The following is an 18,631-nucleotide window of genomic DNA, read 5'->3' on the forward strand; positions in this document are numbered from 1 at the left end:
ATTTACTCTTGAAAATATACTATTACGTCTTTATATTTCTATATTAATGTCGATCTTTAATCATTTGCCAAATATTAAAAACTGCATTGCATATTATAACACTAGGTTACAACCCGTGGAATCCACGGGTCACAAAATAATATAACATATAAACTATAAGAATAAAAATTGTTAATGAAAACATAATTTTTTTTATAAAATTTGAAGCGATACGCTATTAAAAGCACATATTTCATAATTTACTATACGTATTTTATCAAATAGTTTTGGATCTTTTATTTTGTTAATAAGTATTTTTAAGAAATAAGCAAAAATAGATAAACCAATAAATTATATCTTTTTCCCTTACTTCCAACTTCTCTTATTATCATTCCACGCAAACATTATAGGAAATATGAACATATTAAATTGTTATATTTTATTGACAAAACTTCAAAAATGGTTCATGTGGTTTCCGAAAATATCAAATTTAGTCTCTAAGTTCAAAAAACATCACAGATGGTCCCTATGGTTTCAAAACTTTTAACAAATGGTCATTCCGCCTAACTCCGTCAGCTTTCTACCGTTAAGTGAGGGGCATTTTCGTCATTTCAATACACAGGGACCATTTATGAGGTTTTCTCTATTTAAAAAAAAAAAAGAAAAAATATAATTATTTAATTAAAGGGCTCTCTCTCTCTCTCTCTCTCTCTCTCTCTCTCTCTCTCTCTCTCTCTCTCTCTCTCTCTCTCTCTCTCTCTCTCTCTCTCTCTCTCTCTCTCTCTCTCAAGAACCCAATCAACACATTGACTTTCTAACAATCAACACCAAAAAAACATTTACAGCAAAAATATTTTGAGTTCTTCCATAACACAATAATTTGATTTTTACACAGATTGGAACCTAGCCATTGATTCTAACCCTACCTTTCTAATTTGGAGATCGTTGGAACCTAGCTGGAGAAACAAAAGCCTAGTTGAAGTGCTTCAATAGTGGCAGATATCTCAAAAGTTCAAGTAAGTTCTGATGGTTGCAGAAAGCTCGCCGGGGCAATTGATCGTGATTTCCCCACCGATTGTAAAGCTTGGAAACAATAAAGAAGATGAAGTGGTTGAGCTACCTTTAAAGAACAATTTACACATTTTTTCTGACCCATTTCTCCGACAAAATGAGATACATGATAAGGAAAGTAACGAATTTGCAGTCGGCGTGATTGACGCCAAGACATGGTCGAAGATGATCGAAGAAAAAATCCCCAAAATCATCCCCAAAACACCCATCAGAACGCCTCCCGGCGAGCCGGAAACGATCAATGCGTGGGAATTGATGGAAGGTTTGGATGATACAAGCCTACTCCGACCAAAATCCGCCGCGAATCACATCCGTAGCTTCTCATTTCATGTCAATCCCAATTCGTTTACATCCTTCGGTGAATCTGTAACAGAATTCCCAAAACAAGACCGACAAACTGAATTCTCCGGCAAACCACTATGTCTAGCAATACCAGAGAACCACTCCTCAGATTTGAAGTCCCTTTTCGATTCAAACGACACATCGATGGCATCGGATTTTGATACTGCGGTAATTTCTTCATTCAAAAAATCACTAGATTTGCTACCTCCAGCGAACCCATTTTACATAAAGCCATTAAAGAAGGTGTAATCTTGCTGTAGGTAATCTCGTTCCATTTTTGCTTCTTCAAATTCTTTTTCTGTAGATCTTAAATCCACCGATTGGGGAGGGGGGAAAGGGGTATGGTTTAATAATCTGTGAAAGGGTGAAGGAATTTGAGCACTTGTGGAGGATGATATTGCTAGTGATTATCAGAGAGAGAAAGATGATATGGGAGAGCCATGAAGACGATGAAGAAGAGAGAAGAGAGAATGAGGCTAAGGAGGATCAGTGCACAATGCATATGGAGAGAGAGAGAGAGAGAGAGAGAGAGAGAGAGGGAGAGAGAGGGTCCCTTTATTTAAATAATTATATTTTTTTCTTTTTTTTTAAATAGAGAAAACCTCATAAATGGTCCCTGTATATTGAAATGACGAAAATGCCCCTCACTTAACGGTAGAAAGCTGACGGAGTTAGGCAAAATAACCATTTGTTAAAAGTTTTGAAACCACAGGGACCATCTGTGAGGTTTTTTAAACTTGGAGACTAAACTTGATATTTTTGGAAACCAAAGGGACCATTTTTGAAGTTTTGTCTATTTTATTTCATCTGTTAAGCGAAATACAACATATTTGCATTATTATATGAATTCAATTCTTTAACTTTTTTTAATGCCAAACTTCCAAACTTTGTTATCTTGTACTTAATTATACAAAATATATAAAATGGGGCGTTTGATTTCGCTACCTAATAATATGGTTGACCAGGAACACGAGTCAACTGGTTAATATTTGCATTTTCCGTCCACGACCTTGTTTCACAGCATACACGATCCATTCCACAAACCACAACTTTGTGTCCTATCACCACCACACTAATTTTTCAGAACATCAAAAGCTTTTAAAAAATCTACCAAGTTAGAACAATGTGATCTAAATGCAAAACATGTGTCAATGCTGCAATTGAGTAGAAATGAGAGATATTTGATATACCAAACTTATTGTGCCTGACTTTATGGACTAAAAGAAATTTACAAATTGAGCATTTTGGAAAGCTTGGCGATGCAGCCAATGAATGAGCTTAATCTTTTGAACTTTGGTCATGTAATTCAGCTGCCCATGAATAGTTTTCATTCTCAATTGCTTTTTGCAGGTCCTCTCTGTAGGATAAGATATATAAAAAATGAAAATAAATAATAAGTAACAACAAAAAGTACAAAAACTTCAAAATTTTGTTTTAGATAAACGCCAATAAAGATTTAAAAAAAAAAGATGATATTATGAGAAAATAACCGCATACGCAGCAAGCTTAATCCCTTATCTTGAGCTTCACTTTCTATAGATAATCCCTTTTTTGTTTCCTGTTGCTTAATCACTTCAGCTTCAACCTTATATAGAAAATATTAGAATAGTAAGTCAACTATGTCATTCATATGCTCATGAAAAATTGCAAAGGTTTTTTTTTCAAAAGTTCAAAAGTTTTGCATATTTAATTGTGATCATCATTAGAAATAAATTGATAGTATTGATTTAGGTCCAAATTTTAGTTCAAATTTGTCGTTATGAATGGATGCTTTTGATATAAATATTTGATATAGTCACACGAATCATTAAGGTTTGTTTGGTTGAATGGAATGAAATAGAATGACAAAAGAATGGAATGGAATGAAATGGATAAGTTAATAGATAAGATTATCAAGCCTCATTGAGTTTGTTCTCAATTGCTTTGCAATATCACACTCCTCCAAATTCAATGCATACTACAATAACAAAAGTTGTAAAACTTTATAAGAAAATCCGTTTTCTTAGTAAACCAACATAATTAACGTTACCTAATCTTTAAATTTAACAATAACAATACGAAGATTGAAACATGCGAAAACATGTACTCTAGTATCCAACTCCAATCTGATAAAAGAAATAGATGATGTGAGCAATGTCTCTAATTCAAGTTAAACAAATAAATCCTGTGAATTCTACTTTGACAGATGGAAAACATGGATGAATTTTGTGTATTACAAGCAACCCCTGCACATTGTTAAACAAAAGCATTTGGTATATAAATTACAGATATATCTATCGCCAACAGAGAAGAACGCACGAACCAAAAATCATATTCATAAGACCACCAAAATAAAGTGAAATTAGGTCAAATTAAAATTGAACAGAATCCAATAAGTGATTAATACTCAAACTTAAATTAGTTAAAACAAAATTGAATAAAATCACATAAAGAATACCTTAGAATGATCAACTTTCGGGAAGATATTGAGGATATCGTATTCATCAGATCAAATCATCAACTCTTGAGAGAGACAGAGAGACAAGGAGAGGGATAGAGATTGGTGAGAGGAAGACCGAATGTTTAGAAATTAGCATTCATTCCTATGGTGGTGGTGATCGTGGCGGATGCAGATTAGCATTCATTCGGGATTGGCGAGAAAAAGACCAAAGGTTTGGGAATTGAAATTCAGTGCAAACATTAGGGCTTGATGAGAGAAAGAGAGAAAGAGAAGACATAAGGAAAGGAAACTGAGAGAACATAATGGACTTATATCAATTAATCAATCGGAGAAGATTACTCCATATCAATTGTTGATTATTTGTAGATTAATGTTGATGATCAGTTACGATTGCAAAAATCAATGAGAATCTTTAAGATACGAAAATGGTATTTTAAGTTTGGAATAGATAATATACAAAGAATAACTCCTGAGGGTATAAAAGTAATTTAACTTCTATAAACAACGAAAGAAGGAAAAAACACATGGCAATCCAAGGATTCTTTTATTAAGGTAGAGATTCTTACTATATTTCAAAAAGTCTATCCAAATACTAATATTGACATAAAATTAAAATAAACACAAATTGGATTGAGTTTTGAAACTATGATGTTCTAATGCAATTTTTTTTTTTTTTTGAGAATCCAATACGGATCTTTTATATAATCACAAAATCACAAAAACAAAGTAGCAAAAGCAAACCCTAACCCTTTCGAAAATCATCCTGAGTCCATATTTACGCTTATCAGATTGTAGCGAATCTACAACAAAAGTCCAAGTTTTCAAATTTGAAATTTATGTTAGTAAAAAAAATCAATTGTATAGTAATATTTTTCTTGCGTTTTGGATTATTTTCAACCTAAATGATAAAGGAAAGTAAATGCAGCTACTACATAGACAAGTTTTCAAAGCAAGTGTTTATGTTTAATGATTTCATTGACATGTTAATTTAATGAAAAAAAAATATGTTTGCCATCAGTTTCGTTTGATTATTTACACATAGTGCAATCGGCAATGAATGTAACATTAATGAAACAACAAAAAATACCTAGAGCACTTAACACACGTGCGCGCGCATATATATATATATATATATATATATATATATATATATATATATATATATATATATATATATATATATATATATATATATATATGTTATTCTATTCTAACTAATTATGATGTGGTTGTAGAAATGATTGTGAGCCAATCACTTTATTTAATTTTAGAAAAAATGAATAATACATATTATTAAATTAAAGATAATTAGAAAATATCATCTAATTTCATTTTAAGGGTATTTTAGTCAATTAATATAAATTTAAAAAAGTAAAATTGCATATTTTAAGGGATAATAGATTCTATTAATTTTAAAAATCTGATTGTAAGGATGATAATTCTCGAATATTCTGACAGAATATGTTTATAAATATATTGAAAAATAACAAATATGTTTGAACCAAAAAAGAATACACATTCTGACAGAATATATATATATATATATATATATATATATATATATATATATATATATATATATATATTGATTTAATGAGTTTTTCTTAAAGAATAACAAAAATTTGGATACAAGTTCAATTTTTTATACTACATTCTTAGAATGATATATTTAAATCAAGGTAAAATACAAATACATTCTGAGAGAATATTGTTGTTAATCCATTCTAATAAAATAAAATAAAAAAATACATTCTTAATGAATAACAAATAATTTATGTAAGAATACAATGTCAATGGCATTCTGTATAAATACAGTCTGCTAGAATATACTATCGTCCCTCCATGTTTTCTTTGTTTTCCACTTCAAAACCTAAACCCACATGTCATCTGAGCTTAGCAACTGCATAAAGTTAGGAAAAAATTAGTCATCTCGATCACCATGTCTGTAAATTAATATGCAAAAAGTGAAGTATGGTTTATCATAGCTTAACAATTGTGTATATACCTTAATTTGAAGTTGCAAGTACTTCACATAGTGGACAGCTTCTTCAAGCATTGTGCTAATGTCAACCTTCGTCCCATTTGTGTGACATCCCCAATTTCGCGGCCAGAAAAGACCGATTTGTTTATGCTTTGTTTTTAAAATCAGAGTAATCGTTTAAAGAAAACGGTTGTGGAATTTGTTCCCAAAACAAAATATGATAAAAAGTTATCAACGCATTTCGTTAAAAAATGAATTTTCATTATATAACAAAATCTTGGGATGTCATTTTCCGATACAAACACATAAGCATAAACAGAACTTACAATTATTTACACTAATGATTTACATCTCCTTTAATCTCTCAGTGAAATATGTCTTCGTATTAATACCTATGATACAAAGAAAACTGAGAGGGTCAGGTGTGGGAGCCTGGTGAGCATAGAGGGTTTTCGACCCACAATAATATAATTATTATATTCAACCATCAAACAATCAACCCAATTACTCATCCCCATTATCTTCTTTATTTCTCAAGGTTTTACCCTAAGAATTCATTTATCATTCATTCATTCATTCCTGAGGATTGACCTAAGGAATTGGCACAAAATCCATTGCTACATAAGGTGCATCTACCAACATCATCCTTTAAGCGCCTCTGCCAGGATTATGTCATACACTATGAGGCGCGACTGCTAGGTTTATGACATTCTCATTTAGGCGTATCTGCCGACATTATCCTATAAGCGCATCTGCTAGTATTATGACATTCTCTATTTGGTGCATCTACTAATATTATTCTTAAGCGCATCTGCTAGTATTATGACATTCTCTAATTGGTGCATCTACCAATATTATTCTTAATCATCTTACATACCTCATCGTTTTATCACATACCAACTATCTCATCTACCCATGTTCTACCCAACATATTAGTAGATATAAAATACATATACAGTTTAACTCATTTAAAAACCATATAAAGCATCCATTCCACATTTATCTCAAATAAACAACAGTATATAAACAAATATCATGTATTCATAGCAAATACTTCATATTTATGTGTTAGAAGAAAGTGACCACACAGTCACTTGATCAGAAGATGATCGGACAGCACTACGGCTTGTAGAAGTAGTATTCTTCGGTAGATCTACACAAAAATTGGCTTCTCGCATGCAGAGCTTCGTCTCGGAAACTTTACTTCTCGGGATCTTCGGGGCTTCAGGACTTGCTTCGAGTCTCGAGATTAATACTGGGGCTTCGGGATATTTCTTGCACGCAAAACGATGCAAAAACGAGACAGAAAGAAGAGAAAAGGAGCAAAGAACTCGGCAGCCTCGACTTCCTTTTATAGGGGTTGGATTCTCGATTTACGCTGGGCGTAAATCCAGGTACGCTGGGCGTAACCCGGATAAGGCCGCTGACCCCCCCCCCCCCCCCTTCGAATAATATCGAAATTTATAATTAAATTTAATATTTTAATTATTTAATAAACTTCAAAAATTCATATCTTCCTCATACGAACTCCATTTTCGACATTCTTTATATCCACGCGTAGGTGAGACTACACTCTACTACTTTCGTTTAGACTCCGTCGGCTAATTTTGACTTTTATTTTATTATTTATTTTTAGTAGGCTGGGACAAGAAAACTCCGTTATAAATTCATAACTTCTTCATACGACACCCGTTTTCGTCTGTCGTTTTACCGTTGGACTACTATCGACGAGATCTTCGATTCTGTTTTAGATTCTTTCGGCTAAAAACCGCTCGATCTCAAATCGAGTATTCGGGCTGCATACCGCTAAGTCGAAACTTAGAAAAATCATAACTTCCTCATATGAAGTCAGATTTGGACATTCTTTTTATGTATGCTCTCGGTTTAACGTATTCTACGACTTTCATTTAGATCGCTAAGGCCAAATCTCGCTCTATCATAAATTCACTATTTACGTCCCACTATGTCGTGTCGGTTCTGTCGCGAAACTTCGTCAGGTCGTAACTTCTTCGTTATAACTCGGATTTCGGCGTTCTTTATATGTAAGGAATCCTTGTAACATATAATACAACTTAGTTAAGATTATTCATTCTAAATAATCTTCTATCAAAAAGTCATTTTTTTACGCTTATCATCTCTAAATTGACTAACCATGATCTACGGGAGTTACAATTATCTCCCCTTTAGGATGATTACGTCCCGGAATCATCAACGAAACAGGGCTTGAACAATTATTCCGTACGTTACCTCTTCATCCTAGGTAGTGTAACTTCTATGTTTCCTCGAAAGAGTATTTAACTCTAAGGCTTCTTGACTGCAGACGATGCTCAATCTTGCATCTGCTTTTCGTACTATGTTGTACTTTCAATCATAACCTTCGAGTTACCAAATAAGTCCTTATTATGGACTCCTTCTTCTTCTTAGAATAAATACTTTCCTTTTGTTGGATTAATGTCTAAGTCCATAACTATAATTGGTAAGGCTTGACCCGACCCGGCATGGTCCATTTGGGTTGCATGACATCATGCATTTGGATACTCTATAATGAGATAAATAACACTTAAGGTTTGTTAATATATTATAAGTTCTAATATATTAATAAGGTTATTTAATTAGTATTGATCAAGAATTAATTTGGAATTAATTAAGTGATCAAAAGGAGACTAATTAAATATATGGGTTGATTGTGTAAATCATTCATTCTTATATATGTGGGCCTATGATCCAAGATTCCTTATGTTGGACTAAGTCCATGGGGTGACCCATGGATACTCCATGGAGGTTAAAATCCATGGAGCATAAGGAATGGGTAAAGTTATGAGTTACATAGAGTAACCCTAATAGCCACCATATAAAAGAATCACGTGGCTCAAGAAATCGTGCACTAGTGTGTGTATGAGGGCTAGATGATTTCAAGGAGTGTTCCATTTCTCTCAAGTCATTCCATGTGCATTTGGTGTTGTGTGAACCATTTGAGGTGTCACACTTGGGGCACTAGGCACTCCAGCTTCATGAAGACAAGCTACATCAAACAAAGGTATGTATTTTATCCATCTGATTACCCAAGTATCAAGTATTGTATGCTAGATAGGGTAATACCTTGGAAAGTTCATATTTGCATGTATAATAGATAAAACATAGATCCAAGGTATTTAGGGTTGCATGTACACTTAGGAGTGTTAGAATGCTCAAAACCCATCACCTTTATCTATTGTAACAGATCGATGGGTCGTGCTCCATGACCTCTCATCGCATAATGCAATGCTTAGACTCAGGTCTTTTAGAGTTAAATTCCAGAATGTAATATAGCTTCCTTCATATTCTAATGTGATATAATCACATTTCAGCATGTAGCATTTCTAGCTACAAACTTCATTAACAACGAGCACGATACAATCGATCGTATTAATTTCAACCTTCTGACTTACGTCAGATGTTACCTCGAACTTGGTTCTCTAAACCACGTAACATACTCACCATAGTCGGACTTAATTTGATATGACCACTAGGGTCGGAATAACAACCATCTTACTAGTCACTACCGAAACAAGGGTAATGACACACTTGAACAAAACAGAATCAATTACTAGCTTCTTGGTAACCTTGTGACTTTCCCTGATCCAACTGCGAGTCCTGTGCTTCCGGTAGTACATGCATCTACTACCTTTCACACCTACTCATACTTGTCCCAAGTATTGTCCCGTGGTCGACCAAGTCACCATACAAGAAAAATCATACAATCATTCAACACACTAGATAACAAAACTAGGGTTTATATTATTTCCTTGAAATTATTAGACAAAAGTTCAAGTTCACCATATACTATGCCTCTAATAGGCTACACCACATGTTACTATTCACATCGCTACTTTATAACTTGATATTTAGATATAAAATCGTTATTCCTGATTCCTTGCATTGCCGTCTGCTTCATCAAGGATCATTTGAAATGCTCTTGCCTTTGGCTTTGGCGGTGCCTCTAGCCTTGCTGCTTGATTTTTCCTTGGGCAGTCTTGCTTGAAGTTAGACCTGGAAATGGAGCGGGTTTTGACCCTGATCCGATCCAAACCCGTAAGATTTATATGGGTTTGGAGCATAGTTTTTGATTCGTTTACCTATTAACGATCCATACCCGCTAACCCTTTTTATTAAATGGGTCGGGTATGGATCATCACCGATCCGCTCCATTTATAACCCGTCCTATATAAATTTTAGAATTATACATTTATATTTTATATACTTCTTAATGTTTAATTTTAATTCCAATCTGTCACACCCCAAAACCAAGAACGGCGGAAACGTTTTGGGGCGGAGGACGTCATGTAAAGTAATCACAACACAGTAAATGTAAATAAGCAAACAACATCATCCATTGCATTAAATATATAATTTTAATACAAGCGTGTTCTGTACAGTTTTAGACACCAAAAATATAACGTAAATCAAAATAATAATATGATGAGTCTTGAATGCGCTCCATCATCTCAAAAGCTGGCATCGGTATCTGTCTACCGATGACCTGAGAATACAAGTTATTTTGAAAGAGTTTATCAGCATTAAGCTGGTGAGTTCATAAGTGTTTTAATGTCGGTGTCTGTTATCAAAAACGTTTGAACATGTCTCAAGTATAAGTTCATGTATGTAAGTGTTTGTAAAAGTTTGAATCTCTCAGAAAAACCTATATTTTCTAATAAAGTAGCCTTCTACCAAGGCTTTAACTGTTTTGTATGTTCGTTTGTTGTAAAAGTGTGTAATTTCCCAAGTGCAACTATCTTTTTTTAAAAAAATATAGTTTGTACATTAAAGTTCAAGTGAGGTTATCACTAAAAATATGTAATGGATAAATCATTGTAGTACTGTAGCTTAGTTTTATAGTGACTACTGTTGTACTAACTACCTTAAACCGGATTTATATTAAGGTATAATGTGATAATTGCACCATACTATCGACTGATAACAACGACAATAAGAACGGTCGTAATAACGGAATGACGTTTGGCACCCGCAGACCTGCAGGTCCAGCTGTAGCTAGCAGCAAGGTGTAGGATAGTCAATCCAGTATAGATCTATACGCAAACTTAACGCTCTCCCTCCAAGAGAATTCTGGCTACAACTCGGGCCATGACATTTAAGGCATGCTCCGATACAGTGGATCACAATTGTTAACGTATTAATGTGAGGGTAATGTTCCTCGTTCTAGTATAGTTGTATATGTTCTTATAGTAATGTAATGTATAGACTCATGAATGAACTGACTCATTGATCTAACAGATGTAATAGTATGATCCTGTGTTACCCCGATGGTAACTCACTAATGATGTGGCTAGTACGTATGAATATGGAAGTACTTTTATGTCTATATATGTATATTGGATATATAATTAATATTGAAACGACCTTCGGATGGTCACCCGAAATCCCACCAGACCACATCCATATCGAGAAAAAGGAAATAGGGTGGATGGCCTTCCTAAGCCCTTTAAATATTATTTATACATCTATACATATATGGGCATGCAATTTATATTATAAAAGCATAAATAAGTTTTTATAAGACATTTGAAACATAAGTATTATTTTAAAGAAAGATCGACTTGATGTCAATCTATAAAACAATTTGAAGGCATAGGTTTGATTAAAACAGTTTAAGTATAAGGAACATTTGTTTGAATCACAGTTGTAATATAAGTTTGAAAAGTAAATGGGTTTGTAGAACATTTTGAAGAAAAACAGTTTGATAGACAGTTTGAACAGTGATAAAATCACTGGTTTCCCTAGTCATTAATCATATGTGATTAATGCAATCACATGTGATTGAAGCAATAACTATAAGTTTTTAACTTGTATCCCCCCCCCCATAAGTATTTAAAACGTTTAAAATCACTTCAAAGGTTGATTAAAGGGAGTATGAACTCACTTGATTGATTGAAGAAAGCGAGATGGAAAACCGGGCAGAGTTTCGTCTTGGGAAACGGATTTTTCTCGGGATTCTCGGGAATCTCGGGAGTAAAATCGACCCTCGGGACTTGAGCAAAAAGACCAGAGCTTCGGGTTCGAACGGGCACGGAAATCGAGGCAAGATCGTGAGAGAAAAGAGAGAAGTGAGCAAAATTTCCGGAAAGCCTCGCATACCTTTTATAGGGATGCTGAACCGCCTCGGTACGCTGGGCGTACGAGGGTACGCAGCGCGTACGAGACGTCATCGCTTACGCACTTCGGATGGCACGGCGGGTCGGACGGGCGGGTCGGATGGGCGGGTCGGAAGCTTTGCATAGGGCGACGTGGACGATCCGAGGCCCTTGATCTGAGTACGCGGGGCGTACGAAGGTACGCAGGGCGTACTCCGGTCCTATCCGATGACTCCCCTTCGGATAATACCGGGAGTTTATAATTAAATTTATATTTATTTTAAATAAACTTCTAAAATTCATATCTCCTTCATACAAACTCCGTTTTTGACGTTCTTTATATCCACGCGAAGGTGAGACCAAGATCTACAACTTTCGTTTAGACTCCGTTGGCAAATTCCGAAATTATTTTTATTATTTATTTATTAAAATGACGTGATTAAGGAATTTCTTCAAAATTTCATAACTTCCTCATCCGAAGTCAGATTTGGACGTTCTTTTTATGTACGAAAACCCTGATACGACTCCTACTAATTTATTCAACCCAAATAAGATTTTTGGAAGGTTATATTTAGACCTAGATTTGATTGGTTTTACATTACATTGACTCGAAATATCGGGTTGTCACATCATCCCCCCGTTAGAAGGAATTTCGTCCCGAAATTAGAATTTAAGCAAGCAAGAAATTACAAACAACTAAGCAAAAAGGTGAGGGTATTTCAGTTTCTTCTAATCCTCACGTTCCCAAGTGAATTCCGGTCCTCGCTTGGCATTCCAGCGAACCTTCACGATAGGGATACGGCTTTGCTTTGTCTGCTTGACCTCACGGTCCATGATCTCTACAGGTTCTTCCACGAAGTTGAGGCTCTCATTGATCTCGATCTCGTCGAGAGGGATTACAAGAGTCTCGTCGGATAGACACTTTTTCAAGTTTGATACGTGGAATGTAGAATGTACGTTACGAAGTGCATCTGGTAGTTCGAGTTTGTAAGCTACGGGGCCGACTCTTGCAAGAATCTCGAAAGGCCCTATGTACCTCGGATTAAGCTTCCTACGCTTGCCGAAACGTATCAAGCCCTTCCAGGGTGAGACTTTGAGAAGGACTCGGTCTCCCACCTGAAATTCCAAAGGTTTCCTTCGTTTATTAGCGTAGCTCTTCTGTCGGTCTCTAGAGGCTTTCAATCATTCACGGATCTGAACGATTTTCTCTGTCGTTTCCCGAATGATCTCCGGACCGGTGAGTGTACTATCGGAAGCTTGCCCCCTGGCTAATTGGGTATCACCCATCTCAGCCCAGCATAGAGGGGATCTGCACTTTCAGCCGTAGAGAGCTTCGAATGGAGCAGCCTTGATGCTCATGTGATAACTGTTATTATAGGAAAACTCGACAAGGGGTAAATGAGTATCCCATGCCTTCCCAAAGTCAATCACGCAGGCTCGTAACATATCTTCCAGTGTTTGGATGGTCCTCTCACTCTGTCCGTCGGTCTGAGGATGGTAGGTTGTGCTCATGTCCAGCCTTGTTCCTAGGGAATGTTGTAGTGACTGCCAAAATCTTGAGGTGAACCTACTATCTCTATCGGAGATAATGGACATAGGTACACCATGTAGCCGTACGATTTCCCTAATGTATGTTCGCGTAAGTTTCTCCATCTTGTCGGTTTCTTTGATAGGCAGGAAGTGTGCAGACTTGGTCAATCTATCAACGATGACCCATATGGTGTCAAGTCCACCCGTTGTCTTGGGCAACTTGGTTATGAAATCCATAGTGATCCGCTCCCACTTCCATTCCGGGATCTCTGGTTGTTGCAATAAACCAGAGGGCTTCTGGTACTCGACCTTAACCTTTGCGCAAGTAAGGCATTTACTTACGAAGGTAGCAATCTCTGCTTTCATATTAGGCCACCAGTATAGCTTTTTAAGATCCAGATACATCTTATCTGAACCTGGGTGGACGGAATACCGAGTGTTGTGCGCCTCGGTCATGACCAAGTCTCGGAAACCATCGTGTTTCGGTGTCCAGATCCGGTTCATGAAATATAAGGCTCCGTCACCCTTGGCTTCTAAATTCTTGTCCATTCCTCTAAGGGATTCATTCGTCACATTTTCAGATTTCATGGCTTCAAGTTGAGCCTCCTGAATTTGCTTAGACAAGTGTGAATGGATGGTTATTGACAATGACTTGACTTTGCGACCAGAATATTCCTTCCGACTTAGGGCGTCTGCTAGTACGTTGGCTTTACCCGGATGATAACGAATATCGTATTCGTAATCACTGAGTAGCTCGACCCACCGTCGTTGTCTCATGTTGAGCTCCTTTTGATCGAAAATGTGTTGTAAACTCTTGTGGTCGGTAAAGATAGTGCTCTTCGTTCCATACAAGTAATGTCTCCAGATCTTCAGAGCAAACACCACTGCTCCTAGTTCAAGATCGTGGGTCGTGTAGTTAACCTCGTGTGTCTTCAACTGTCTCGAGGCGTAGGCGATGACCTTACCTCGCTGCATCAGGACACATCCGAGCCCTTGATTCGATGCATCGCAATAGACTATGAAGTCTTCTATTCCTTCGTGAAGGGATAGTATTGGTGCGGTGCACAAGGCTCGTTTGAGCGTTTGGAACGCTCTTTCTTGTTTCTCTTCCCAGTCAAAGGCCACGCCTTTCTGGGTTAGGGTTGTAAGAGGTTTCGCTATTCGAGAGAAGTTCTGAATGAATCTGCGGTAGTAGCCAGCGAGACCTAGAAATTGACGAATTTCTGTAGGCGTCTTAGGTGTTGACCAGTTCTCAATGGCTTTAATTTTGGATGGGTCCACGTGGATTCCCTCTTCGCTTACCACGTATCCTAAGAATTCGACTCTCCGGATCCAAAATTCACATTTCGAGAACTTCGCATAAAGCTTCTCTTTTCGTAATGTCTCTAGAACTTGTCGCAGGTGATCGCCATGCTCTTTCTTACTTTGGGAGTAGATCAGGATGTCGTCAATGAAAACGATGACGAACTGATCCAAGTAAGGTCGGCATACTCTATTCATCAGATCCATGAAGACTGCGGGCGCATTGGTCAATCAGAATGGCATTACCACGAACTCGTAATGTCCGTAACGAGTTCGGAAGGCTGTCTTCGGCACATCCTCCTCTAGCACTCGTAACTGGTGATATCCGGATCTCAGATCAATCTTAGAAAAATAGTTCGCCCCTTGCAGTTGGTCGAATAGATCATCTAGCGAGGCAGAGGGTAACGATTCTTGACCGTCAGTTTGTTGAGTTCTCTGTAGTCAATACACATATGGAATGATCCGTCTTTCTTATTAACGAACAGAATGCATGCATAGGAGTTATCGAGGAGGAACGTACCAGTCACCACTGTTGGGTCAGCAACTGCTTCCCCGTGGCCTATAGCTAGTACCCTCCCTGCTCCTATAACATTCCTCGTTTTGGGGCAGTCCCTCTTAAAGTGGCCTGCTTCGCCACATCCATAGCAGGTTGGGCTCGCGCCAGAGCCAGGGACTTGGTTGATAGGTTGTGCCGGGAATTTACAGAAACGGACAGTGTGTCCTTTCCTGTTGCAGTTAGAGCACTGCATTTCACGGCAGGGGTCGTTGTGGTGGTAGTTGCATTTGTTGCACTTGGGCGAACTTCCAGCATACCGACTCACCGGAGCGTTAGTAGTAGCAGCAGGGGTTATTGCGGCATGTATTGCCACAATTTGCTGCTTTTTGGCAGCCTGTTGCTTCTTCTTTTCATCCCAGAATTTCCGCTTAGTATCAGCGGGTTTGGAGGGTTCCGGGATGGCTAGGGTGGTTGTGATTGCAGGGGTTTTGACTCCATGGTCAATGAGTCGTTGTGCCAATCGTTTGGCACTGTCGAAGGTAGCGGGGTTTGATGCTAGAACATTCCCCTGATACGGAGGCACTAGCCCCCATATGTACCTCTCGATCTTCTTCCCCTCGGTAGGAACCATATTGGGGCAGAGGGCCACCAGCTCGCTGAATCGGGCAGTATAAGCGACCACGTTGGTGCCCTTCATCGTCAGGTTCCAAAGTTCCTGCTCCAGTTTCTGGATCTCGCCCCTCGGGCAGTATTCCTCAGTCATGAGGTCTTTCATTGTTTCCCAGCCTATGTCGTTGGCTACGACAAGAGTTAGTGCCTTGACATGGCCATTCCACCATGTTAGGGCCTTTCCTTCAAAGGTGCATGCGGCGTACTTGACTTTACTCGCTGCAGGGCATGAACAGATTTTGAAGACTGATTCAGTCTTCTCGAGCCATTGCGAGAGGGCAATGACTCCGCCGGTGCCGTAAAAAGGCTTCGGTTTGCAATTTGTGAAATCCTTGTAAGAGCACTCTCTCGAGCGCACAGGGGTTTCAATCGGGGTTGATTCCACAGGGGTTCCACCTCTGCTGGCATCAGAAGAGTGATAGTGAGCCATGGCAGTTGCCACTGCTGCAGCTACGACAGCATTCAGGGCTACAGTATCGATGACCGGAGGCGGAGGAGGTGGTGGTGGAGGATTATTCCTGGGAGATTTGCGAGGAGGCATCTTTCAGCTATAAGTTTATAAAGATAAGAAAAATGGTAAGAATCAATTTGTAAGCAACGTGAGAGTGACATATGGACTAACTAACCATAGTCCAACAGTTGAAAGAGTGTTTGAAACCACAATAAGAAATATTAGTAGGAAAGCACAAGTGTATAGATTTTTCCCACAGATAGATAGATCTCAATAATACTGGTATTACTGATGTAATAAGTTCAGGGAAAATCGACCTAACAGTAGGTCTTACATCATACCATATAGAAAAGTTTGACAGTTCTTAGATTTCAAATTTGAGTACTGAAAGTTAGAAATATTTTACAGACAAGTGCTACTTAGAGCACAGATGTTAAAGGCTATTCTTTAATCAAAAGACAGAGATGTACTAGACATCAACCAACGGCGATGGGAATTCCCCGGGCGAGTACTGAGGTCGGACACTTGACGAAACACCTCTTGAAGGTGTCGATCCTGAGCCTTCTGACGAGCTCGAAGTTCCAAGATTTCAGCTCGTGAGGCAGCCAACTGCTACTGCAGGGTTTCATTTGTTCTCCGGGTCTTTTCCATGTCTTCTTCAAGACGGCGGAATGCAGACTGTGTTGACACCTGAGTTGGCATCAAACTCTATGACCCGGTCGATGGCTGCTCGACCTTGCTCGACTTTACGAGCTATTCTATGGATAATGACAGGCAGAGCTCGGTCAGCAGAGCCACCATCACTGACGTTGCAAAAGCTTCGGTCCCCAAAGTATGGTAAGGGTTGACCCTGTCCATCACTCCAGTGATTCAAGTTGTTTGCCCACAAGGGAGTAGGACCTGGAAAAGCTGATCGAGGGTTGTTGTTTGGGGCTTGACCTACGAGCGGTAGGTTGTTGACTTCCGGCTCGGAGTCGGATCCATCAGAAAAGCCTTCTGCGAGGTGATCATCCAAAGGGATTGGATGCTCAACTTCGGGCTCTTCATCGATCCACCCGACATTGCCTTCATTTGGAAAGTACGGGTTGCCGTGATGGAATCTTACCATTAGATCTACGCGAGAAGAGAGGTATAAGAATGTAGTATACGTGTAACTAGTAGTACAAAATACACCTATAGTATTTTAAGTTTAAGTTCTACTGGTCTTCTTGTGGTATTGTTGGTAAGTTTTTAGACTTGTTAACCTATCACAACCATTCTAGGGAATATGCTAATCACTCCTAGGACCAGCATAGTTGATCAGGCTATGCCATTTCCAGGACTGACCATACATCCCCGAGCTCACTTGTGATATCACTACTAGAAAAACAGCCTTTAATGACGCGCAAACAATGACACTCGCTGATAGAGGACACGCATTTGTGCGTGCCCTAAAAAATAATGTCAGTTTTGCAAAATTTGAAGGATAAAGGACACACATTTGTGCGCGCCCTAAAATTAGTGTCAGAAAAGAAAAAAAAAGAAATGCGGAGGGCGCCTTTCATAAAATGTGCGTCATGTAAATGTGTCGCTTTATAATTTTTAAGTGAAACACGCGTTTTAGGCGGGAAATGAAATCGACTAAAATTACTCCCGCCTATTGGATTCCAAAAATTAATCCCCCCGCCTCAAGAAAAATCCCTAGGGCCTTCATCTTCTCCTTGCTCATACGTTCTCATACGATATTCAAAACCTCACTGAGTCTCTCCTTCTTGAAATCCTCGCAAGATTGCTCCTGAAATCGAAGGGATCATTCTAGGGTTCTTTTCAAGATGGGAAGGCTCTCTGCAACGCTCGCTACCTTGGCTCACCTCATCTACCAACGATCTCGACTCATCTCTTTTAGCCGGAGAGCTTGGGATAACCTTACCTTGACAGAGACCGCCACATATGCTCAAATTTACAAGCCCTAGGTCTGGTTTAATGACCATCAGATCTTCTTGGTGATCTGTCTCGCACAACAAGACTCCCTCTCAATAACATCGTCTTCCTTGTGTTGAAGGTATGATAATATCATCTAAAACTTAGTGGGCTCGATCGCACCCACAAATATGTGATTCTACCTACAGTAATCGAGACCACAGTCCAAAGAGCCGACATAGGGCTTTCAAACATGAGATTTTATGAAACTTCAAACCACGTGTCTCTCAAATTGGCATTATTCACTAAATTTTCATATATATTGTTAAATTCTCTTTTCTAC

At 38.1% G+C, this 18,631-nt stretch overlaps 1 long non-coding RNA gene across 2 annotated transcripts; it reads right to left on the reverse strand.

The window, feature by feature from the left end:
• Positions 1-1,682: 1,682 nt before the first annotated feature.
• On the reverse strand, positions 1,683-4,251 carry LOC122194512 (uncharacterized). Of its 2 annotated transcripts, XR_006183335.2 has the most exons (4): positions 3,830-4,251; positions 2,883-2,977; positions 2,583-2,749; positions 1,683-2,450 (listed from the first exon to the last, which is right to left on the reverse strand). It is a non-coding gene; the product is annotated as an uncharacterized LOC122194512 (long non-coding RNA). The 2 variants fall into 2 exon arrangements; XR_006183334.2 differs by lacking the exon at positions 1,683-2,450 and having other exon boundaries at positions 2,524-2,749; positions 3,830-4,248.
• Between the last annotated feature and the right edge of the window lie 14,380 nt (positions 4,252-18,631).

The sequence above is a fragment of the Lactuca sativa genome, chromosome 5 (assembly GCF_002870075.4).
Source record: "Lactuca sativa cultivar Salinas chromosome 5, Lsat_Salinas_v11, whole genome shotgun sequence".
Classification (NCBI taxonomy): domain Eukaryota; kingdom Viridiplantae; phylum Streptophyta; class Magnoliopsida; order Asterales; family Asteraceae; genus Lactuca; species Lactuca sativa.